The 26,188-nt window shown below is 36.7% G+C and overlaps 1 long non-coding RNA gene across 2 annotated transcripts in view; it reads left to right on the plus strand.

Moving 5' to 3' along the window:
- Positions 1 to 620: 620 nt before the first annotated feature.
- LOC134737682 (uncharacterized) overlaps positions 621 to 26,188 on the plus strand; it is a 134,518-nt gene continuing 108,950 nt past the window's right edge. The window contains exon 1 of one of the 2 annotated variants that reach the window (XR_010122798.1): positions 621 to 688. This is a non-coding gene — a long non-coding RNA (uncharacterized LOC134737682). The remainder of the gene's footprint in view (positions 689 to 26,188) is intronic. The other variant, XR_010122797.1, reaches the window with a different exon arrangement.

Here is a 26,188-nt window from a genome sequence, read left to right on the forward strand (position 1 = left end):
CCCTCACCACAACATTTGATTATTTTGGAAAAGGAAAAGTTAAATCCTTGTAAAGTTGTGATTTACAATTTGCAAGCATCCAGGTAGGGAGTTTGACTTCTGCCAGCTCGATCATGGGATCCACATTTGATTCTAGCTCATTGATGTTTACAAAACAGTTCTGTGGGGAGACATAGAGTTGGAAATATATCCCTTGATTATCCTGGGTGATTTTCTCTCCACACTACATCTTCTCTCATTCACGATGATTTTGGTCTCCTCTGGAACTCATAGCAAGAAACTGGCATGTGGCTGGTTTGCTTTTTGTTTCTAATCTGCAGTATCTGGTATTTTTATCATGTGATTCCTTTGCCCTCACAGTTATGTAAATCTTGAGGCAAAGGAGTTAAAAGGAGTTTCTAATTTTATACCTGAAAATAGCTTTCACTGGATGTTTTTTCTCAAGCTTTATAATTAAGATTGGAGATCTTGTGGGTATTTTAATATGTACTCAAATATGTCCAAACAGCCAGAGGGGAAGTGAATGACCAACTGGGTAGGCTGATGAATATTTTCCTGGTAAATGCATAACTTTCCCCACAACTGTGATGCTTTATCCTTTGACATTAAGAATGCTGTTTGCAGAAGTAACATTCCTTTGAACACTCAGCTTTCTGAAATGGTGTCCCACCACAAGGACTGGAGAAGGGTGAGTTTGAGCTCAACGCTGGAGTAGCAGCCAGGCAAATTAGGTTCTGTCCTAATGTCTAACATGGAAGTATGGTCAGTCAGGTCTTGAAATAAATCTTAAAGTAGACTTAAAAATAATAAATTCCACCTTTTCTACTACTTTTGAATTTTTTGGGTCTATTTCTAGTTGAATTTGGGCTTGTTGGAAAACTATCTCGAGTATTTGGGCAGTGAGTTTTCACCACGCTTCCTAAGTGAAAGCAGTTTGCTGAAAAATGTCAATATAGCAATGTTAGTGGTATTGCTGGCAGAGGGAAAATGCTTTTTACTCTCATTCTGGACTTGAGCAGGAGATAAAGATAAATTCAAAAGTTTTATTGGTACTTCGGAAGTGCTATACTTGTCCTGAGTTGAGCATGGTGATCAGGCATGGATGATTGATGGCAAAGAGCCTAGGTTCCAGTCCCAGCTGGCGGTAAAACCTTGGGCAAATGATTGATCTTCCCTAAGCCTCAGTTTTCTCATCTGTAAGATGGAGTAAGTCTTCTGCAAGATGGAGTAAGTACTTCATTTAGTTGTTGAGGGGATGTAAATATATTATTAATGGTTGGCACATAGTACAAATTCAATAATTATTAGCTATTATTTCTGTTTGTTATTGATCTCATTAGCAGCATATTTTCTGGTTATCTGTTCTGGTAAATTTAGATTCATATTCTCTGTGGAGGTGAAATATGAAATCAGCTTTCTCTTTCTACTCTCACTGATTTAATGACAGTAAATCAACGACAGCTCTCTTATTTGACCCTACCTTTGCAAAGCTATTGAAAAATTTGAGTTAAAAGCCAGTTAATCCTGTATTAATGAGGTCTCTTTCAATTGACAGAGATAAAAAATCAACTCAGTCTCTCTTTTATATTTTCTTATGTTTCCAGGAATTCTGTCCTGTGGACTCTTTTCTTCCCTTGCCACATCTCCCCTCCTCTTGCTCATTTTCCTCTCTCTCTCTCTCTCTCTCTCTCACACACACACACACACACACATTTTTAATCTCTCTCCCTCCCTTTTCCAGGACTTACTTTCCTGTGTGATGGATTCATTTTAAACAAGCTGTCTCCACATGATGGCAAATATAACACTGAATATCTGTAATGGATATACATTAACAGGTTACTTCTGTGCCCTATTTTTCCCTACATGTACTATTCTTTATATGGGAATAATTTTTTTTCTGGTGAATATCTTTATTACTATTTTTCTTTATTTATTGTAAAAAATGGGATACATGTGCAGAACATGCAGGTTTGTTACATAGGTATACGTGTGCCATGGTGGTTTACTGCACCTATTGACCCATCCTCTAAGTTCCCTCCCCTCATCCCCCATTCCCCTGGTATGTGATGTTCCCTTCCCTGTGTCCATGTGTTCTCAATGTTCAACTCCCACTCATGAGTGAGAACATGCAGTGTTCGGTTTTCTATTTCTGTGTTAGATTACTGAGGATGATGGCTTCCAGCTTCATCCATGTCCCTGCAAAGGACATGATCTCATTCATTTTTATCGCTGCGTAGTATTGCATGGAGCATATGTACCACATTTTCTTCATTCAATCTATCATTGATGGGCATTTGGGTTGGTTCCATGTCTTTGCTATTGTAAATAGTGCTGCAATAAATATACATGTGCATGTGTCTTTATAGTAGAATGATTTGTAATCCTTTGGGTATATACCTAGTAATGGGATTGCTGGGTCAAATGGTATTTCAGGTTCTAGATCCTTGAGGAATCACCATACTGTCTTCCACAGTGGTTGAAGTACTTTACATTTTATATGGGAATAATTTTGTAATGCACTTGCTTAAAATAATGTGACCCTCCTGTCTCCTATAAACATATTTACCCCTTCCAAAGGATAAATAAAGCTAAATCTTGCCCCGTTACTGCTTCTCGGGTGTATCTTCAGGATCTTTGAGGGGTATATATTTGCCTTGAGTTTGATTCTGATGTGGAAATTCCATGATTCACTCACTGAATGCTTAATGGTATTTTCTAGTATCCCCTCCATAGATGATAGAGCAGGAAGGAGAGGATAAATTTATTAAAACCACCATTTAGAAAAAGAGAGAAAGGGAAACAACTTACAATGGTCTGGAGTTTTTGGCATATATCATATTCTTTTGGACTGGAGTAGCAGGACTGCTCTCTTCTGGTAGTAGAGAGCTTTCCATGGTCCCCCAGTCTGGCTGCCCTAAGATCTGCTCTCTGAAAGATGTCTCTTGTCCATTGTGTCATAGCCTCATCTGAGAGGGACAAAGGTCCTTGTGCCATGACAAAGTGGCTTTAGCAGCTCATGTCATCCTCATAGGGGCCAGTAACTAGGGGACTGACTTAGGGGTTGGCAATTCCTAGCTCTTTATTTGCCAATGTTGAGTTTCTTTGATAAATACCTTTAAAAACCTAAGGAGTCTTCCTGTCTATTTTTTTTTTTTAACTTTAAGGGCTTCTGCATATTATTGATTCTAAGATGCACATTTTCTTTTTAAAAATTTATTTTTTATTCCAATAGGTTTTTAGGGAGAAGGTGGTGTTTGGTTATATGCATAAGTTCTCTAGTGGTGATTTCTGAGATTTTGGTGCACCCATCACCCAAGCAGTGTACACTGTACCCAATGTGTAGTCTTTTATTTCTCACCCACCTCCCACCCTTCGTCACGAGTCCCCAAAGTCCGTTGTATAAGATGTACATTTTCTTCTCACCTTTTAGCGTCTCTGAACTTGGGAAGTGTGTTACAATCAGTAGTGGCTTAGATAAGAAAAAAATAAGTTAGTTCCTAAATCCAGCAAATGCTGGTGTCAAGGGCTAGATTCTAGACCCTGGTCTAGGTGTATCTTCTTTCAGTAAGAGCCTTGGCATTCTGCTCACACCTTCCTTACCACCTGTGCTGGCAGTGAATGCACTAAAAAAGGCAAACGCCACTTGTATAAAATTCATTGGTTAGAGTGGCTAAGAAGTGGGTGGGACATGATAGGCAAAGTGAAAGACATTAACTTACCTATGAATCACCTTCATGATATTTCACATTTAACTATTTACTGTTGTAAGTATGTCTGATATTCATCAATATCATTTACATTAGTATTGACATCATGTAGGATATTGGCTGCATTCTCTTTCAAAACATCTCTTGATACTGCTCGCACAAATACAATGAAGTTTGTATTCGATTCACATGGTTATGATGGAACCTGACATTTGAAAAATTTCCACGCGCTAGTAAATTCACCAGTGTGGTCTCTCTTTATTTATAATCTCTATGGAAGTATTGTCATTTCTGTGTTTTTTTTTTATTGTGTGTGCATTTGTTTTTGTTTTCTTTTAGTTAACATCAGCAAAATCCATGTAGCCTTTGCAGATTCAGTCTATTCTCAGATGACTGTTGGATTTAGTGTATCTCCAAAGCGCAGAGTTTAGACTCATTTCTGACAAAGGCAACATCACATCAGTCTTCTTTTCATCCAGCCCTCTCAGTCCTGTATCTATTTACTGTGCCCACTTCCTTTCCAGTCTGCACTTCAGTAACTCAGTACCTTTCCATTCCTTAAAGGACACCTCTATCAAAACCCTCATCAAAAAGTAGGCCTGGCATTCATTACTGTCACTTTGGAATGAATTAATGTCAAGTCTAGTTGTGCTTTCATTTTACACTAAGACATTTAGGAAAACTATTTATCACTGAGCAGATTGAAGGAGTAGACTTCACCCTTTTCCCTGGAAGTATGTCTAGTGAAAATACTACTTACACCAATTAAAAATAAAGTTGAGCTTAGAAGATGGGTTAGGTGAAGATCTAGATCAGTGCTTAGCAAGCTTAATCATAAAAATTATCTTGAGCATTTAAAAAATGTAGTTTCCTGGGCCCAGTTCCAGACTCATCGGGTCAGCCTCTCAGGAATAAGGTCTTGAGAATGGTATTTTTAATGAGCTCCCCAGGCAGTTCTTGTGACCAGGCAAGTTGTTATAAAATAAGCCAATAACGGGAGAGGATGTAAACATAAGAGAACACAGTGGATGCCACAAGATACGACATAGCATGCAAAAGGGTAAAACTTTGATTTATGTTTTTCAAGCACATATGTAGTTGGTATAATCACTGAAATTGTATTGCTTCTCTTAGAATTTATCTTTCCTATATCGTAAAACTTTAATATATTCAAGAGGTAGAAGGTTGCATGCTGTTTGAAACCAGGGAGAATAAATAAGACTAAATCCCACAAGCTACAAATACAGAGATTCTATGGAATCCAGATATGCTGCTACATCCAGATACATAAACAATCCATTGACCTTGTTTTTCTCCTGCATAGTAACTTGACTCCAAATTTAGCATTTCTTTGCTTTCTTCATTTACTTTGGTCTTTCTAATATAAAGTTATTCCACAAGTGGTTTTATTACTTTAGGGAAGGGCACTTTTATAGGTAAAATGATGAAAATCATAATATTTAATAACTTTGTACTATTTAATATTTCTGTATTTAGGAACTCAATTAAAAGTGTTCCAACATCAATTTTTAAATTAAATTGCCACCTATCCAGGTGATATTGAAATGATTAAAATGTATTTCTTTACACAATTTAGACAGTGCTGAGTTGCAAATATCTTAGCAGAGAGATAAAACTAGGATAATCAAAGGTGTTGACAAAAGATTTATTCTAAAGTATGATGGTCCCTTTTTAAACGAAACCTTTTTATGGCAAGTATTCATAACACTTGTCATTCATTCAACATTTCTGATGTGATTATTTAATTTGTTTTTTAAATGTACACTATGTAAGCTTAGGTGCATACATTTTATATTCCATTTAGTGTCTGGTTTATAAATCTGTGGCCAGTTACTAGTGGCATTTCTGTTAGCCTGAAAAAAGAGACCGAACTGCTCAAGGTCTGAGATCATCTGTCCCATGGTTTTCCAGATCTCCTCGTGTAAGGATTTGTGAACCCAGCAAAGAGAAAGAGTTAAGCCTATTCTCCTAGTTGGCAGAAACTTTGTAGTTTAAAATTACATACTGACTCTGGTGTAGAGACACAAGAAATTATAGAGCAGACACTGTCCAGGACAACGTATAATTTAAAATGTACTAAGGAATGTATGCCGCATGGCAAAGTAAGTGAAGTGCTTCTTCAAATATAAGTGTTTTGCATAGAAAGGCAGTAATTATCCACTCCTAGGGAAATGTTTGCATTCATTCTAAATCAATATTTACTATTCATTTCTTGTGTTCAACAAAACAGGGATTTAACTTTTTTAAAATTTTAATGAAGCACTAAGACTACAATAATTCTACAATGTAATTGTCTTGATATGAAATATTGCTAAGTGGTGTTGCTATTTCGAGAAAGAGCAGTGTGAAATGGAAGGGTATCCCTATTTGTGAAATGTTACTTTAGGAACATTCAATTCAAACTCAGCCAAGCAGGGCGACTCACCCGTTTTCAAAGATAACTTAAGCTGTCTCCTTTGTAAGGCCCTAAACTAGGTTCATTTAGATGAGTCTTTGCCTTTATATATATATTTTTTCTCCTAACACAATCCTTCCTCGTAATGATTCTGTTTCAATTCAACTGTTCCCTTTTGGATATGTGTGTGAGAGAGAGAGAAACTCTTCTATAAATTGGAACTTTTTTTTTTTTTCCCTGCAGAAAGAAAAGATTTCTTGCCCCCTTCCCCTCCAAATTCCCCCTGGCTTTTTAGTTCAAAAGGACCTTAAAGAAAATGTTGGGGGAAAATATAAGAAAATAGGGCACATGAATACTGTATTCTGAGACAAGACTCCAGATCTCCAGCACATTTGTATTTATGGAGCTTATGATCTGATCATTCTATGACTTTTCCTTAGAAAATGACTATAATTTTTTATTATGGAGTCCAAAAAAGAACTGGACAATATAACAATATGTTATATTACAACATGAATACTCCTTTTCTTGGCCACAGAAACAATAACGGCTTTGCCACTGAGTCTCAGTTAGGACAGAGCCCATCGTGCATGCTATTACATTACCAAATGCCACATAAATGCTCAGGTTTCTGTGAGCAAATGTTTTTGCCTTCTACTTTTATGTGTAATTTTGAACTCATCGTTTTCAGTTCTTTTTCCTTTGCTTTTTCATTCCTATTTTGGGTAAGGTCAAGGAAACGTCTCTTTGAAAATCTCACCATTCCCATGAGGTTTTTCAGATTTTTATATTGATCATCTATTTGATATTACAATTTAATACAAATTATATTTTCAGATTCACAGATTCTATATTGTCTCAATGTTAAAATGAGATTGAGAGTAGAGAAGGAGCCAAAAGTAAATGATATACCTTTACAATTTTATCACATAGTTCCTCTGGCTGCTCTGACTTTAAAATATTCGTAGAACAGCAGTGCAGACGGGTCTGTACTAACATTCCCTCTCTTTTCCTTCCTGCCATTCATAATTCATGTGAGCTCTTTGAGTGAATTACTCTTTGGTATGCACTCTGGGGACAAATAATATCATTTATGTATTGTGATTGCTACTCTATTTTATCTTCCTTTTTATTGACAAGAAACAAGGGTGTTGCTTGTAGTTATGAAAGTAAATTGGGTGCAGAAATTGTCCTTCTCTTTCTGAGAGAGGCACCTTCTTTCTGCAGGAAGTGCTATTGTAAACTGTACTGTTATAAATGGTGTGTTAGTTCTCAAGATATTCCTGTCTCAATGTATGAAGCAACAAAGTGTTGCTTTAGCATTCAGTAGAGAGAGCCAATGGAAAAGCAGGCCGTTAAGGACACGTTCCTAAAGTCTGGAAAATCAATGGGACACTAAAAAGGGAGCTGAAGTGGACCGGAAGGAACCTCTTGAGGGTCATTTAAAGAACCAGAAACTGATTATGAACAGAGCTTTTAACCAGGGAACTGGAGGGGGCCAGCAAACCCATTCTTCTGCACTCCAGTTAAATATCTAATAGTTGAGATGTTTTCTGCACGGCCCATAAAGGATAATGAGGAAGGCTTTGATAGCCTTAAAGAAAGTCACTCTGTGGTCTCTCACAAAAACATGATCTGAGTATGAGTGGCAAATGCATGCAGACCCCAAAATAAAGAGGGGCAATACCAGCTAGGTAAGATAGTTACCTTGTTGATTTCACAGGAGAGGGGTCCTAATAGAACTTTGTACCTGAGGAAAAATAAAAGTAAGGAATGTCAGAATGTAAAATCTGAGATCTCATTTACTTAAGCAGAGACCTTCTCGAGACCTTGAAATTTTCTGTAATTTCACCTCTACATGGTGACTATTTCATGTAGGTCAAATTAAGGATTAACCTGCATTCTTTATTTTATTATACTGTATTTTCAGGGTGAAGAATTATCCCTTATATTAAGGGATTAGATAATATTGGGGTTAAAATATTTTTAGTCCTCTCAAATTGCAATCAGTTCTGAGTTAGTCTTCTATAATTCTCATCTTTACCTTCTAGTTCCAGCAAAGATAGGAATAATTTTTTAAAATTATTAAAATAATTTTTTATTTTAATAAATAAATTTTATTTATTTATGAATAATTTTTTAATTATTGAATAATTTTATGAAAATTATTTTAAATTTCATGAATAATTTTTTAAAAAGAAGAACATTTGTGTTGACATACTTATATTGTTTGATAATGAAAAAAATAGTTTTGTTAACTGTTCTTTTTATGATGCTTTTACTACTCTTAGCAAAAGTCTATTAAAAAGAGAAACCTTAACATCTTCTCCCAAGGCACTGAAGACACTTGCACTGACCTAGTATTCACTCTTTCAGAATGAGACATTTACACTGAATAAGAGAATAGTTGAATACTTCTATTCACAGATATAGTTTGTTACATTGTTAACAGGCTAGTCTACCTAGAATGAAGCAATGCTCTCTCTCTGGACTCCAGGCCATAATTGATCAATCAGTCAATTACTTAACAGACATTGCACACCTTCTTGGCATGGCATCCAAACAACTATTGAGAGTTAGCTGAAGCAAGACAGCTGCAAACAGAATAGAGAACGATCCGTGCTCCAAGACTCTCCTTATTTAACTCACACTTGACCAAAATTTACTGCACTATAGTGGTATGTCTGAAAATGTGGCCTTCCATAAGAATCAAATAATTATACTCTTTGAATAGATTATGTAAGAAAGAAAAGGGCTCTGAAAGTGCAAGGAGTATCCTCAACTAATCATCGAAAGCCTAGTGCTTACATTTACATGAGTGTACAGGCTTTGTATCCTGGCGCTGCAATCCTGAAATACTGACACGCATATGGCAGGGAAGGGTGCCAAATCAAACCTGGTCATCACTCCCACCTGGACATGTTTCAGTCCCCAGTGGGGTCCAGTGCAGTATCATTCGTGGTTAGGTGCCTCCTTTTATAATTACTTCACTGTTTATGTCAGCACTTCTCAAACTTTTTGCTTTCAAGATCCTATTACACTAAAAAGTTATTGAGAACATGCAATAATTATGTGTTATAGCTATCAATATTACCCTACCAGAAATTAAAACTGACATTTTAAACATGTACTTATTAATATGTTCTCAAAATACCTCTTCCATGTTAACATAAATGTGGTTTTATTTGATTAAAAAATGACCACATTTTTTCCAAGCCAAAAATATTTAGTGAGAAGAGTAGCACTCTATTTATATAGTACTATTTTATAATGAGATTTTAGTAAATCTCATTAATTGTCTGGGTTCTTATATCTGCTTCTTCATTCAATTTATTGTCATATTGAATAGTATCTTGCATCTGGAAAAACCTCCTTTGTACACCCATGAGAAAGTGAGGGTGAAATAAACAAAATCATCTTAATATTACTATGCAAATAGTTTTGATCCTGCAGAATCTCTACAATGCTAATTTTATAAAACATTGAATCCACATGACTATCTACACTCCCCTGTATGGTGGGTTCAGCATAACCTGACACTTGATAGGTACTTTCATGTACACCTGTGTGATTATGGAGACCATTCTCTCACCCTGGATCTCTTCTCAGGACCACTTCTCTTTACCTTCAAAGAAGTTTAAGGAAGAAAAGAAGATAATAAAAATGAAAAAAATAGACTCGTGGATCCTTATGGGGAACAAAATTATATTCCTGGGCCTCTGGATTTCTGTAATCCTTCTGAAGTAGTCAGCCTTAGTAGGTTCTAAAATGATTTCAGAAACATGTTAGTTTCAAAGAAAATAGGATATTGAAAGTGTGTTGTGTGGCATGGATGGGGCACGGCTAAACAACACATCTAGATCCTGCTGCTGTTTTATCACCTGATCATGGATGCAATATAACACAGCTTATTAACGTAAGTGCCATAATTTTCAGATAGGTATAACTATCTGTGAATAGTCAAATTAATCTATTCAAAGTATTGTAAGCCTTGAAAAAGCAACAGAAGTATTTTCACAGTTTGAAATTGGGTTTTTGATAATGCGAGTTTAAGATCGACATTTCTCGTCTATTTGTTTAGCTAATGCTTGTTGATCACCTACTATGTAGTGTGGAAAAAACATACAAGGAGATATATCTTCTGCCTTCAAATATCTTACAGTCTAGTGAAATCTACCAGTAAAACACAACAGTTAATAATACAGAGTAATAAATGTTAGGGAGACCAAGATGACTTAAGATGCGTAAAAGAGGATATGGCCCAGTCTTGTAGGAAGAGTGAGGCTTCCTAGGAAAAGTAAAGGTATCTTAAGAATGAATGGAATTGGTCTGGTTGGAATTCATATGGAACAGGGAAGATATGCCGAGTAGCAGGCAAGTTGAGAGAGCACGCAATTTGTTTGCTGATGTGAGAGAATTTCTGATGGCTAGAGTGAGGAGCATGTGGGTCAATAAGAGAGGGATTAGAAATGTGAACAAAGAGAAGGGAAGTGACTTGAAAAAAGTTTGGACTTATTTTTGAGATTATTATGGAGTCCTCGAAGGGTTTTAATGAAAAGATACTCACAAATAAGCTTGCATTTTATCAAATTCACTTTGGCTTCAATTTAGACATAGAAGCCAAGACTAGTTAACAGACTCTTGTGCTGACCCTAGAGAAAGGGGTTGGAGGCCTACGTAGGGAAGCAGTTGAAGTGATCATGGAAAGTGGAAAAATTCTAAATATATTGAGAAAGGTGAATAAACAGGCGTTAATGATTGGTACAGATGTGGGGACAGGGTGAAGAGCAATACTCAGTGTTTTCAGTAGGTTGCTGACGTAGCAATTGAATACTTTCATTGAAATAGGGAGTCCAGTAGGAGGAATATACTGGTGCAGATGTGGGAGATAGGAAATGAATTCAGTACTTTTGAGATATCCAAGTTGATATCTCATGTTGAGTATTGCATGGCATCTGTGGAGTCCACTAGAATATGAAATCCATCAGATTGATGATTCATGACATTATGGAGTTCACAAAATTATGGAATCCACTTGACTAACTTCCATAAAATGGAAAACCTTATCACTTTGCTTCTTATTCTTATCCATGTGTGTGTGTCTATGTGTATGTGTATCCTACTGTATTAGTCCATTCACGCTGCTATAAAGACATACACAAGACTGGGAAGGAAAAGAGGTTTAATTGGACTTACAGTTCCATGTGGCTGGGGAGGCCTCAGAATCATGGCGGGAGGCAAAAGGCACTTCTTACATGGTGGCAGCAAGAGAAAATGAGAAAGATGCAAAAGCGGAAACCCCTGATAAAACCATCAGATCTCGTGAGGCTTATTCACTACCACGAGAACAGTATGGGGGACACTGGCCCCATGATTCAAATTATCTCCCACCAGGTCCCTCCCACAATGCATGAGAATTCTGTGTACAATTCAGGATGATATTTCAGTGGGGACACAGCCAAACCATATCTCCTACTATATATCTGATGAATAGTTAAAATTCAATAAATATTTATATAATAAATTAATTAAAAATAGCATGAATAAAAATCTGAAGATCAGAGGAGAGATTTAGGATGGCTGTATAGATTTGGAAGTCGTTAGCATATGGATGAGATTGAGGTCAAGGGAGTAGCTGCAATAAGCACAGGTAGATAATGTAGAGTAAAATGAGAAAGGACATTAAAAAGTATCTGGAGGAGTTGCAACTTATTAGTAAATAAGGAATAGACAGAGGGAACTTAAAAGTAACTTAAGAAACAGAGGAAAATGAACCTATAAACACTACAGAAAAGAAGAGCCAGAAATAAATTATATCAATCAATGTTTTTATAAGCAACAGTGGCTATCTTATACAAATATAACTTTACCGAAGAATATCTGGAGATAACAGAAATGATGAGGATATGGAGAACTAGGTTTAGAAAATGGGTATGAACAAACCAAGCTCTGGAGAACTGGATAGCATAAAAGACAATAAATGCAATGCAGAAGGAATTGGGAGATGGGTTGTCACTGCCAGTAAATGAAAATGGTCTCTAACTATCCCTACATCTGGACTTGATCAAGCTCCAAGCCCTAGGAGAAAGTATCTGATTAACTGAGACTTGCTTACAGCACTGCACCTTGTTCTAGGGAAAAGAGAAGGTTTTGTCCCTTCAATTTCCGCAAATGAGAAGCAACTATCACCCACCAAAATGCTATACCAATGGAGCATTCCCCCAAAGATAAGTAGAAATGACAATAGGAGGGGGAGGGTAGAGGTTGAGTTGAACAACAACAACAAAATGACAAAGGTCATTATAAGACAAAAGATAGAAAACTGTGGCAATCTGGTAACTACAGATACATTTGGATAAGAGATAAAAGCAAATACTTATTCATTGGCAGTAGCAACAAGAGGGTTATCGGTAACTTAGGTAAGTGCAGTACGAGTAGAGTGCTGGAAACCAGTAGTGCTAGAAACCAGGAAAGAATAAGTTGAGGAGTGAGAGTTGAATGAGAGAGTAGAAATAAGGTAGACCACTCTTTTAAGAATTTTAGTTTGCAATAAAACAAAATTTAATTTGTTTTATGTTTTGGAAAATTCAGAATGGTAGGGAAAACAATTCACTCTTAGATAGGGATTTTCTAATTCTGATGGTCAGAGTAGGAGTTTTAAAGCTTGCAGGACCATAGATGGATACATTTCTGTATCTGGGCATTTGTCTATACACTGGAATCCTTTGCTCTTTTTGTAGGACACCAATAAGTTGCAGAACTCTTCAAGTGCCTCTGCCTTTGCATCTCAAGGTCTTGGCTAATGATTTACCACTTCAATGCCTTAATGTACAGTGCTGTTATGCTTAATATTGATGTCTTCGTAGTTAGAACCTACTAGTGTTGGCTACTTAAGAAGGATTAAAGAAGTCCAGAGCTCCAGCTATATAATTTTGTTTCTCATAAGGATCCCGAGAACTAGGATTTCAAGCACATTGAGGACAGGAGCTGTTCCTCACAGTACTGACCACAGTATTGAGTACAAAATAGTGCCCATGCTTAGGGAATACTGATCGATTAGTTTATTGATTTTTGAGAACATTGACTAAAGTGACATTTACCTACAAATTTTCACCGAAGTTATTTTTGTTTTCTTTTTTGAAGTTTCATTTGATATATTTTTTACTACCTTTATCAGTTCCCCTATGCAAAGCTGCTATGAAAAAGCATGAAAAAATGTGCATTTTTGCATTTTAAGAAAGAATAAATTTTTAGATTGGAAACATTGAAAACAAACTGAAACCAATGAAAAGTGTATTTTACTGACTTATGTCTAAAAATGGCACTGCCCAATTTAAGCTATTTTTAAAACCTGTATATTCATGCAGCTTGCATACCAAAGTGAAAATTGGTGAGCTATAAACCCTTGAAAAACAGGGTTTATAATGGAAACAGTAATTGACCCTTAAGTACAACATCAAAAATACAATACTATATAATACAAAGCCCAGGGCTTGGGATCCCATCTCTGCTCTAACCTCAGACTGGCACACTAACCCAACACCACAAAGCCAACTAATAGTTATGTTTTGAGATGTTTTCTTCTTACATGGCAGAGAAAATGGATAAGTGATCCAATAGCCACATGCAGCTAAGTTTCACGGAACCAGCACCCTAAATATCTTTAATAAACTCACAACTCTTTTTCAGAGCCAATACCCAGTAAAATAATTGGACTTGCTTGGAAAAACAATTTATTTATTGTTTTTAAATGGAAACTCCTACTCCTGAAGTCGTGCCATGTTGCATCATGGTCTTTGGGTATGTGACATTATACCACAGGATGCGGTGAGGCTAGAATGACCAGTTGTCAGGAAAGCTCATGGAATCACGGAACGTGCTCAGAATATTTAGAGTTGTCTTCAACTTTGCTCTAGTTCATAGTTGGTCCAGTTTTCCCATTTTCTAAGCCACAACTACCCATTTTTATCATGAGAAAATGTGATCTAAACTAAAGAGAAAAATGCAAGTATTAAACTTGATTAATGAGATCTGAAGGGTATATTCAGAGTCTGGGTTTCAATTTCAACTTGGCTCTAGGCAAAGAGGGGTGTGTGCATACATACAAAGAATATTAACCGATACTCTTTTGTTGTTGTTGCTGTTATGGTGTGGAGGGGAAGGGGTTAAGGGAGTTTATTGCTAAAGAAGGAAAGTTCAGAGATTCCTTTCATTTTAAAGTTGAAATATGTGAGCATTGCCAGCTTATTTTTTTAAGAAGCTTCCAAAGAATTTGTCAGCTGAAAATAGTCAAGATTTTGCCTTCTAAAATGTCATCTATTTACACAAATTGAGCAGGACTACTTGGTGTTTCCTTCTTGGGCATTCTGTTTCTGTTGCCTGTATAACTTATGAACTTGTAAAATGAGTGAAATATTATTGATTTCATTTATCTACATAAAACCTCTTCCTCTACTGTGTGACCAAGACACTAACTGAGCTTTGGAGTAAGGACTGTGGGAGAGGGTTGGAATTGGGACAGAGAAGGGGATTTTCTTTGTGAGAGTGTTCAGAGGATTTTAGAAGTGATGGTGTCTTTTCTAGGATTTAGCAATTTTGCTAATTGTAATTAAAATGCTTTTGTATGGTGATATGAATAGCTAATATGCATCTTAAAATTTCAGTGCTTAAAAATAAATACAAATCAATTCTGATGTTACAACAGAGCACTTTTATGGCATTTTTCATGTCTTTCTTTAAGTACTAAGATCTGTCTCAGATAACTTCAGGATATTATGAATTCTATTATTTACTGAATGTTAGATTTTTAAAGCCCCCTCCCACACACATATTTGAACACAAATACATATCTTCTTCCCTATTTTCTCTCTTATTCCCTCTTTCATTCCTTATAATTCATTCATATACTGTATTTGCTTCATCCTAATTTCTACTCCTCATGAATTCTGTATTTTCTTTCAAGGCTTATTACAACTACACATAAATAATTATGTAGTGGGTTAAGGTTTTGAAATGTTAGCTGATACATTACCTTTTATATCCTTGTACCCTTAGTTCTTCCCCTAAAATTCAGGAAAGTAATAACGTGGTGAAATGCTAAGTAAAAATTGGTAAAGTCTTAGCTTTTGAGTTTCGAAAGCCTATTTTTCTGGGGAAGTAGAAAGAACTCAGGGCATAGACAAAACATTTGAAAAACTACCCAATAAATTCAGAGCCAAGCTGTCTTATTGCCATTAGATAAAACCTTCTCAGCCTGGGGAGGTGTACAGAAAGTTGGAAAATAAACATTGAAAATTTAGAATGGGTGGGTCCCTGAGAAAAAAACAAGACCCTGCGTCCTTCTCTTTGGTTAGTAATAGGTGGGTGGGAAGAAGGGTGTGTAAGGGGGAGGGAAAGTGGAGCAACAGTCACTCAAAACAGGATATGTCAAAGCACCGGGGCTCACGCAGAGCCAAGGCTTCAGGCAAGGACATCAAGTGTCAAGGTCACTGCCTGAATGGGAACCTCTGAGATGTCTGGTGTCCTGGTCTTCACCCACTAGTCCACATGGGCTGCTTCTGGATCCTGCCTGGCAAACCTGTTCAGGACTGGTGGTTTTCTCTTTTTCTCTTCCTTTCCAGGCCCCCTCTTGCATCTCTGAGCAAAATTCTGCCAGTCTCATGGTCTGCTGGGGTCACAGGAATCTCTGAGAGGCCTTTTATCATATTTTTGGCTACGCTTAAGCACATGGGCATTATGCTACTGTCATGAGATGCAAACACTCTCTGAGCCAACTCAGATCCACCAGGCCTGACAGCCTGCAGCCTGCTGCCCCCACCCCCAAGTCTCCACGTGGGAAAGGAGCACCTGTCTCCTCACACTCAGATTTCCAGCCAATCTAAGATTTCTATTTTTCCCTTGCCTGAACCTGACTAGGTAGAAGAGGAAGCAGATAGCCAGAAATCTTTCTTCAGGACTCACTCAACATGTACCATATCATCCTCTAGGAAATTGAATACTTTAACTTGAAATATGATATCTTGGTTCTAACTCACTAATTAATACATTTTTTACAACCTGAGGTTTATTTCTTTGCTTCCTTTTGAGGACTAAGCTAAGAATAGACTTGTTTGTTTGAATTTTTTTTTTTTTAAATTTAAGTTGTGGCATATTCCTTTCCTGAGGCAAAAGCATAGAAGATATTAATTGGCTAAATAAAGAAAGTCTAAGAAAATATATAGAAAATATATGAATTCACATTTCAAAATATCACTCTACCACAATTATTTGTGCAGTTATTCATTTAATACACATCTCTCCTGCTAAAATATAAGCTCTTTTGAAGGCAGTATCATTTTTGTGTTCATCACTCTATGCTCAGCAACTTGTACCATTGCCTGAAACAGTAAGTGCTCAATAAATATTTATTGAATAAATGAATAATAGCATAGTAATAAAATGCCTAAAGCAATTCTTGTTACTACTAGGTGTTACTGCATCCATTCATAATGCAAAATTAGAATTAGGTAAGATACAGTGAGCCTTTTTGTTTTTTAACCATTGTTGATCTGAGTGAGATTTGAATACTCTGTTGAGAGAAAAATCATCATTTAGATTAATGTAGAATTTCTAGGAAATTGATTAACTCCGAGTAGTTAAAAAATTCTTTTTAAGTATAACTCTACAAAGTACACAAGGTTATAATGAGGAACACAAGACTCATGAAAATTTTGTTCCTAGTTCTGAGTATTAGTTATAAAGTAATTTTCCTTTTTAAAAAGAATGCTGTAAGGTTTTTATTTTATTCTTGGCTCAAAGCAAAATTTCAGGTGAATTCATCTTTGATTCTTTTTTGAGGTGCTCTCTAAAACTCTGTTTCAATAACAATTACCTGCTAAAAATTCCTACTCCCTAGGCTGTTGTATCTGGATGTAGTTCTCATTGACCTAAATGGAGAGGAAAAGTGTATTGCCAAAGGGAGATACTCCAGAGATTCTCTCTTCTGTGTGTCACAGAAGTGTGTATGTGTATTTGTGCACATATGTGCTCAAGAGTCACTAACCTACATGTTTTCACCCATGCAAGATAAAAGAATTCAATTCTGGGAATTAAAAACTAGACTTAATGTATACTTCCAACTGTATAGAACATACAGATTAACAGAGGAAAATATTCCTATTCTACTCAATGATTCCATAGAGATAGACTGGAAGTTTCTTAAACATTGGTGTGTATGTGTTTGTGTGTGTTTGTGTGTGTGTGTGTGTGTGCACGCACTAATCTGTGGGCAATGTGCATGATTAGAATGAATCAAAATATTATAGATAGTAGCAAAATGGAGAGGTCCATTTCCAATAGATCATCTATTGATGGATGGCTGTTTGCTCTGCTTTACTCTGGATCTAATTCATACATTCTTCCCTAGTCATTCAAGCCAACCTTCATTCAATAATGTAAAATGCAACTTTGAAAACACACAATACATATAGACCACACAATAGATAAAACTATAGCTAGTCAGCATGTATTAAGTACTTATGAACGCAGCATATTCTCACTTTTCTTTTTGATAGTTCCTTTATTTAGTTAAAAGTTTTTGTTCTAGAGAGAGAATCAGGTGGAATATGGGAAAGTTAGCTAATAAATTTAATTGGTTGAGGAAATCAATCAAGATGATTTGTCATTTGTAAAATAATTAATGTCTTCACTTCAGCCTAAGGAGATCAACAGAATTACCTTTCTAGATCTTTCTATGGATGTTTATATGTTAAAGATAATTCCAGAGACGACTTCTTGGTGTTGGGAAAAGTCCATTTTGCTTGTTTTAAATTTTGTATTTTTTTTCACATTGATCACTCAAAAGGGAAAAAGATACTAAATATTCATTCAAATTTGGAATTTTTTAAATTGTAGAAGCAATCAGCAGTAGTTTAGTAAAAGAAATAAAAATGGATCTACGAATACCACTTCAGTCTTGTGCAATAGAGGAAAGTTTGAGTGATAAAGTTTGAGTCTGTTGTGGAGTGACATTTCTAAAGCAGTCACCGTGAAACATGACTCAAAAAGCAGATTTTAGCATAGACCACAAAATACATATTTATATTGTAGTTTTTTAAAAAACTATTTCTTATTGTTATGGGAACTTGTCCTGCCTTTGAAATTTTGAAAGAGAAAAAGTAGGAAGAAAGCAATCTTTTTTGAGGCATGTATTTTAGGTGTATGCAGATTTTTTTTTTTTAAATAAGGCATGTTCCTTTCCTTCTTATATTTCTTTCTTTCGTTTTAATGTCTATAAGAGTCTTATTATTTCAGGAGTACAACAGAAACTTTTTTTAAAATTTTTAATTAATATATGTTTTTAAATTTTTATCTTTGAGACAGAGTCTTGCTCTGTCACTCAGGCTGGAGTGCAGTGGTATGATCTTGGCTCACTACAACCTCTGCCTCCTGGGTTCAAGAGACTCTTCTGCCTCAGCCTCCCGAGTGGCTAGGACTGCAGGTGTGCACCACCACACTGGGCTAATTTTTATTTATTTATTTTTTTAATAAAAACGGGTTTTCACCATGTTGGCTAGGCTGGTCTTGAACTCCTGACCTCAAGTCATCTCTCCACCTCGGCCTCCCAAAGTGCTGGGGTTACAGGCATGAGCCACCATGCCAAGCCCAACGGCAACTTTTATCACGACCTGAAAATTGTCACACTGTGGACTGGCTTTGTGAAAAATTAGGAAGATAGTGAATGAACTGAGCTCCTAGTCTTTCCCTTTTTCAGGACATGGGCCTTATCTCTGGAGGGGAACCTTGTCCAATGTTGCCATCAAGATCTGGTATGTCCAGTGCTGCTAGTGGATTGAAATCTTGACCAGATTATTCATTATCTTGTTTTTTTCTTTCTACAACTTTTCCTTCTTCTTTCCTTTCCTCATCTCTCCCCACCACACTTTCCTCTGTGATTCTACAGGTCTGCAACAACCAGAAACTTAGTCTTCAGTAATTATGGCTCCAGGATTCTTGTGACTATTTTACTTTACATTTAAATAGGATATAATTAATACCGTTGAATATTCTGAGCATGTGGCTACTAATGGGTTTCTTTTTGCTCTTAAGAAAGAAACAAATACTGAAACCAGAAGCTGTTGGAGAGATTTGATCTTTTGAAAAAGACACAAAATTTGCTTACTCATATTTATAATTGTGACAAGACCTCTAGGAATCCATGCGTTATGTCTTTTATGTGAGGAAAGCAGAGAATGTTTGTTTTGACTGGATTAGAACCAAACACTGTTAACCAAAGTTGAGTATATTCCTAGCTTCCCTATGCCAGACTAGGTAGTATCTTGTGGCCACTTGAAGGATTTTAGCCTTCACCTGAATGCAGTGGAAGTCACTGACATTTTACTCAGGAGAAGGGGGAAAAGACACAAGTGTTGAATATAGCTAGAATTTTCATTTTGGAAGGAGCAATCTGGCTATGGTATGGAAAACCACATTGAATGTGAATGGCTACCTTTGATAGGAGGTTGCTGCAGTAGTCTTAAGACAGAGAGGATGAGGGCTTGGACTGGGATGTCGGTAGAGGAAAGAAAAGAACAGAAAGGTGTCAATAAATGTTTATCTATTATGGAATGGATATGGAGGAGTTTAAGAGAAGGCATGTGCAGAATGCCCCTGGCAACTGACTTGTGCATTGGTGTCCTGAGATGCCCTTCAATGGGGAAGGAGAGAGTTGCTGAGGAAGAAGGCCAGGATAGAAGGAAAACTGTGTGTTTCATTTTGACCTATTGCTTTTGAAATATCCAAGTGAAAGTATCCAGTGAGAAGTGGGATACAAGGCCTGGAGCTCAGAGGAGAGATCTAGACCACAGATATACAACGGTGAAACTTTGTGTGTGGTTGATCATGGGGGAATGAATAAGGCTGCCTAAGAAGAAGATAGAAGGAGAAGAAAAAAGCGACACAACCTGCCCAGGAAAGTGCAACATTGAAATGACGAAGAAGAAGCAAATGTTGAAAAACAAAACCAATGGTCAGGGAGGTGGGAGGAAAAGAACGAAGTATAATAGTATAAAAGTGGAGGAAAGAGAAGTTACAAGATGGAAGAAAATGAAAATAAAATGTATTACAGCCTCTGCTATCCTGAGGCAAAACCGACTTATCTTTTTTGTTTCTTTGTGGGCTTCGTTAGAAGGACTTGCATATGCTAAAAAAAAAAAAAACAAAAAACTAATGACATTATTCTAACGAGAGAGAAGATAAACAGAAATTGGTAGTGGAATCGAATGAGTAAGGCTTATTCAGTGATTATTAGGTAATTGTGTCACAAATTAGCACCATGGATTTTTCCTTCAAAGCATTTAACATCAGTTGTAACTATAAATTTGCCTTCCTTTCTTTTTTCTCTCTTTTCCCCCTTCCCCTCCCCATGTTTTCTTTCATTGCAGGGACCTTGTCTGGTTTCTACTGCTGTGTCCCCAGCATCTAGCATAGTGCCTGCAAAAGTATCCAGAAGGCGTTCAATATTTGTAGAGAAACACACAAATGAATCTCAAATATGCAATAAACAGAGAGAAGCTCTGGATTAGGGGGAAAAAAACAAAAAAAACAAAAACAAAAACAAAAAATCCTTAGGCTACATCCTGCTCCGGATCATTTGGTTTTAAAATATCTAGGGCCTCTCTTTCTTAATACATAAAAGCATATGTCTTGACCAGAAGTTTTCGAAGATAACTTCTGGATCCAAAGTTTCATGAGTCTATTTACCTAACTCTGCTAAAATGTTGGGGCAGATCTCTCTGAAAAAAGCTTCTTCTAAAAACATGTTGCCATCCAGGTTGACTTTATGCTGTGCCAGCGATATTTGAAGAAGGCCAACCCCTTAGGGACACTGCATGATCTCATCCTCTGGCAGCTCACCTATTGGCCATTGCCCTGCCTTGCAGCCAGGAGCAGGTGAGCCTGGTAATGTCGGACATCAGCTGTCTTGTTTCCTTTGCTTTTTGCCCCAGGCTTCTGTGCAGCTGCAGAATAAAAGGCCGAGCATGTGCCCCACTGGAAGTGTTGGGAATCCATGTCTTCAATAGACCTTTGAGTGGGAAGTTGGAACCATGATGAAATACTGCCCTCTAGACTGATCTCAGGAGGACAATTCTGGGGTGAATTCTATACAGTTTCTCAGAGGGTCCCCAGTAGCACTGAGCCCCCATTTCCACAGTCATATTCAGCTCAATAATACTTTTCCTCCTTTCCTGTTTTGCTTTCTCCAGTGCCCATCGCTAGTTGCTTCCTGGAGGAATTTCCCAAAATAAAAGTGCCTATCCACAAATCCTTCTCCTGAGGCTGCTTTTTTGGAGAGTTCAAGTTAAGGAAGATTTCTATTGGATCAATATATCTACATGAAGTTCACTTTATTCTTCATTCCCAGTGAAAATGCTTCAGCAATTTTGAGTACAATTTAAATTTTTCTGAAACAATATTTTCTTCATTATTTTGCATTTCAGTTTTAGAAATGCTTTATTCTGTTATAAAACTTTAATTAAGACTTCCAACTCTTAGATGCCACCTCGGATATCTTCTAGCTTTTATACCAAACAGATGATAATCTGTAAATAAATATTTAAATGTACTAGAAATTCAGTTATTAAAGGACAATTATGAAGACATAATCCTTTTGCTGGTAAAAGCAAACTTACTTACTGGCTAGTATATGTATTTTCATATATTTTAACTTAGATTTTATTTGTGTTATTTCAGGTTTGTATGGATTTTAATCCCTATTGCTGGTGCACTTCACTTGGGCTTGGAAACTTTTTTCCCATTTTCGTAGTAATGATCCATAAATACATTAAAGTGAATAGTATGTACACATAGATATTTCTCTTTTTATTGGGAAAAAAGAAAGTATTTTTCTTGCTGTTCCTGCAACTCATTAATCACAGTGCTATATATGCTATTAATTATGCTTAAATGTAGTTTGCTTGTATAATTTGTGAACCTCCAATAACTCAAGACTTTCAAATTATTTGTCTTCCATGTTGACATTTTGATTACTAAAACATTCCCAAAGCTAGAAGAAGGACTAATAACATGGATTAAAACTATGAATCACCTTTTGATTAAACACTCAGCAATCTCTGTTGCTAAATCTTCACTCAGAGACTAACTCTAAGTCTCATTTGAACTTATAGATGTTAATTCCATATTGATCACCATAGCCTGGTAGATGCAATGCATATTCGCTCAGCTCATAGTTTTAATTTAAAGTGGATATTGGTGCTTTGTGATGCGAACAGTGATCTCTAATCACGCAGCTTCAATAAATAAAGCTGAGGGAACAGTGGGCAGCATTGGTGACAGTGGCATTTGGTGACAATCTGTTCTAAATGTTGAATGTAACATATCTCTTGAGTTCACATGTTCACTCAACTCCATCTCTACTGAAGTAACCTAGATTTCTGTTTATATAGTCTTGATAGTGGTAATAATATATGTGTAAATATAAAGATGTTTATTTTGTAAAATAACTCATACATCTCATCTAATTTGATTTGAAAAATTATCTTTTGAAGTGTATGGAACAGTTATAGATATTTCCATTTAGGGTCAGATAAATTGTGTTACTGGTGACTAAATTACAATAACTAACAAATGGGGAATGCAGAAACCAGGTGCTCTGGTTCCTGGCCCAGTGATATTCTAGATTTCCACTGTTCTCTGCTTTATGTTCTCATTATGCAGTGTCTCCTCAACTAGTGCCTTCCATACACAAACTCACTCTCTCTCACATTCTTCCCTCCTCCACCTTTTTCAATAAATAGTAAGATACACACTGGGAACTAGAAAAGCTGAATCTTCTGTATTTTTACTCAACCTGAATTTTGGATATAATCTTGTTGTGATGGTTAATTTTATGTGTCAGCTTGGTGAGGCTATAGGACTCAGTTATTTAATCAAACATGGAGTGAGGCATTGCCAGGTCATGGGGAACATCTATAATCAGTTGACTTTAAGTAAAGGAGACTACCATCCATAACATAGTCGGGTCTCATCCAATCATCTGAAGGCCCCCAAAAACCAAACACCGCATGTTCTCACTCATAGGTGGGAATTGAACAATGAGAACACATGGACACAGGAAGGGGAACATCACACACCGGGGCCTGTTGTGGGATGGGGGGAGCGGGGAGGGATAGCATTAGGAGATATACCTAATGCTAAATGATGAGTTCATGGGTGCAGCACACCAACATGGCACACGTATACATATGTAACAAACCTGCACGTTGTGCACGTGTACCCTAAAACTTAAAGTATAATAATAATAAAAAAAGAGCAAAAACAGAAGTTTTCCAAAGAAGAAGACATTCTGCCGCAAGATGGTAACAGCAACTCGTGCCTGACTTTGCAGCCTGTCAGCCTGCCCTATGGCTTTCAGACTTGCCGGCCTGCCAGCCTCTACAATCCTGTGAGCCAATTCCTTAAAATAAAGCTCCCGATATAACGTAGGGTATATATATCCTATTGGTTCTTTTCCCTGGAGAACTCTGACTGATGCACTTGCCTTACGTTTACTGAGAATATCAATATAATACAATTTGTACACCACTGACATTGTTATGTTCCTTAAAGGATCTCTGTACATCTGGTCTTGCCCCTTTCTACTGTCCTTACTCCTTGCCAAAATTTCAATTTTCAATTGTAGTTTTGATTCTATAAATTCTCTTCATTTCTTGCATCCTGTCTTAGCAATATTTTCTCTTTGAAATTCTTTCCATTTTCTCTATTTTATCTCTAAATTAGTGAACATGATCTTAATGGATAGGACCAAAAAAACTGCCATCAACTGGCTCCCTTCAATCTTCCTATTAATAAACTAAGTAACACTTTACTTTATACTCAAAATATCTTACATTAGCCACACACACACACACACACACACACACAAATACACATAAATGCACATACACACTGAGTTCTAAGGAATATATCTTATTTTTTCAATTGTATAGTGCATCCTATTTATAGTTTCACAGCAGAAGGCTGAGGAGCAAGGAATCGCCTACTGCAAACTCAATCACAAATACTGATGTTCATAATTAGGGTTTGAATACTTTGATACTTATGGCCTTTTCCTGCTAGTAATGAGGTAGTGAGGCATTTTGGTTGCCTACTGGAATTCTCCCGGATATTCTGCATGGAACTGAAATTAAACCTGGTCAAAATTAACTCCCAACTTCTTTTTCCAAACTCTTTTTCTCTTTTATTGTATTCCCCATTGGGTTATTGGTAATATAATCCACTGTTTTCAGTGACTCTTGATTCTACATTTTTCTTCACTATATGTCTCCAATGGGACCCCAAATTCTGCTAATTCCATTCCCTACTAAATGCACCATGATCTGTTCAGCTTCTATAACTTTTCACACTGATTCATTCATTTAATAAATATTTATTGAATGTGTAATTTATGTCAGGCATGGTTGTAGGTGCCCACGATACATTAGGGAATAAGGCAAGGAAGTGTACCTTTGTGGAGTTTACGTGTCAAAAGGGTAAGACAGACAATTAACAGTTAATATAATTCATAAATTAATTATGTATCGTAGAAGATTTTTTTTTCATTAAAGAAAACAGAACAGGGCAAACACCCTGTGAAGTGGCTGACTCAATATGTATTTAATAAACATTTTAAAAGTAACAGATTGACTGAAAGCATAGTGTGTTAACCTCTAGGTATCTTGTGTTCAGTGTCCTAGAAGAAACGAGTTATACTTAAATAAGGACTTAAGTTCATTTATTTGCTTTGGGTGGGTGAAAGTTTTGTTTTGATTTGTTTGCTTTTTGTTTGTCCTTGGTAGAATAGATGAGCAGTTTCAGAAGATGCTGAAAGCGTAAAATACCGACTGAGTTGTCTAAATAAGCACAGTATTTTGCTTTAATCCCTTCCCTCCTTCCTTCCTTCCTTCCATCCTTCCTTCCCTCCATCCTTCCATCCTTCCTTCCCTCCAATTTAGCAAGACTATGTAATTCCTACTGTGATACAGGAACTATGCCTGGCACTGGAGATACAAGCCACTGAACTTTAGACTTTCACAGTCAGGTGGGGAAGCATGCATGTTAAGTCAATGGAAGTCATTAGAGCTCAGTGAGTGAGAGCTAGGGCCCTGGAACTATACTCTCAGGCTGATTCTAAGTTACTCTGTTTCTGTGGGCCTCATGCTACTTTTCTGCAAAAAACAAATAATAATAGGACCTACATTCGGTGGTTGTGTTAGGAATAAATTAGTTACAATTTATCAACTGCATAGAAAATACCTGGCATACAATAATTATTTAATAAATTTTTGCAATCTTTTTATTATAAATATAATAAAATGAGAAATGTTCAGAGAGAGAAAAACATGCTTGGAGAATATGGAAGCCTATATATGGTTGAACTAAAAGTTAAAGGGTGATTTTATATTATCTTTAAAGGAAGAAGTGAAATCAGATTTCCAGAGTTGAGATGGGGATCAGGTTATTTATGGACTCAAAGATACAGTGAGTTTGGGAAGAGCCCTTGGTGATGAATAGAAGCAAGACATGTTGAAGAGCAACAACTATGTTTGAAATTTCAAGATAAAACATATTAGAGAATAGAGATAAGGTGGAACTACCTGGGAAATATACATGGCAGGAAAACCAACTCTTTGTAAAGCCATAGAAAGATAGTTGAGTTTGGGCCAGGTGTGGTGGCTCATGCCTGTAATCCCAGCGCTTTGGGAGGCTGAGGGAGGTGGATCCACTTGAGGCCAGGAGTTCAGGGTCAGCCTGGCCAACATGGCAAAACCCCATCTCTACTAAAGGTATGAAACATTAGCCAAGCATGGTGGCACACACCTGTAATCTCAGCTACTCAGGAGGCTGAGGCAGGAGAATTGCTCGAACCTAGGAGGTGGAGGTTGCGGTGAGCCGAGATTGCGCCACTTAACTCCTTCCTAGGTGACAGAGCAAGACTCTGTCTTAAAAAAAAAAAAAGAAAGGAAAAAAAAAAAGTCGAGTTTTTACTTTAGTAGTTAAGCTAGAACTTTATTATCAGTGGATTATT

This window comes from Pongo pygmaeus, chromosome 11 (assembly GCF_028885625.2).
Source record: "Pongo pygmaeus isolate AG05252 chromosome 11, NHGRI_mPonPyg2-v2.0_pri, whole genome shotgun sequence".
Taxonomy (NCBI): domain Eukaryota; kingdom Metazoa; phylum Chordata; class Mammalia; order Primates; family Hominidae; genus Pongo; species Pongo pygmaeus.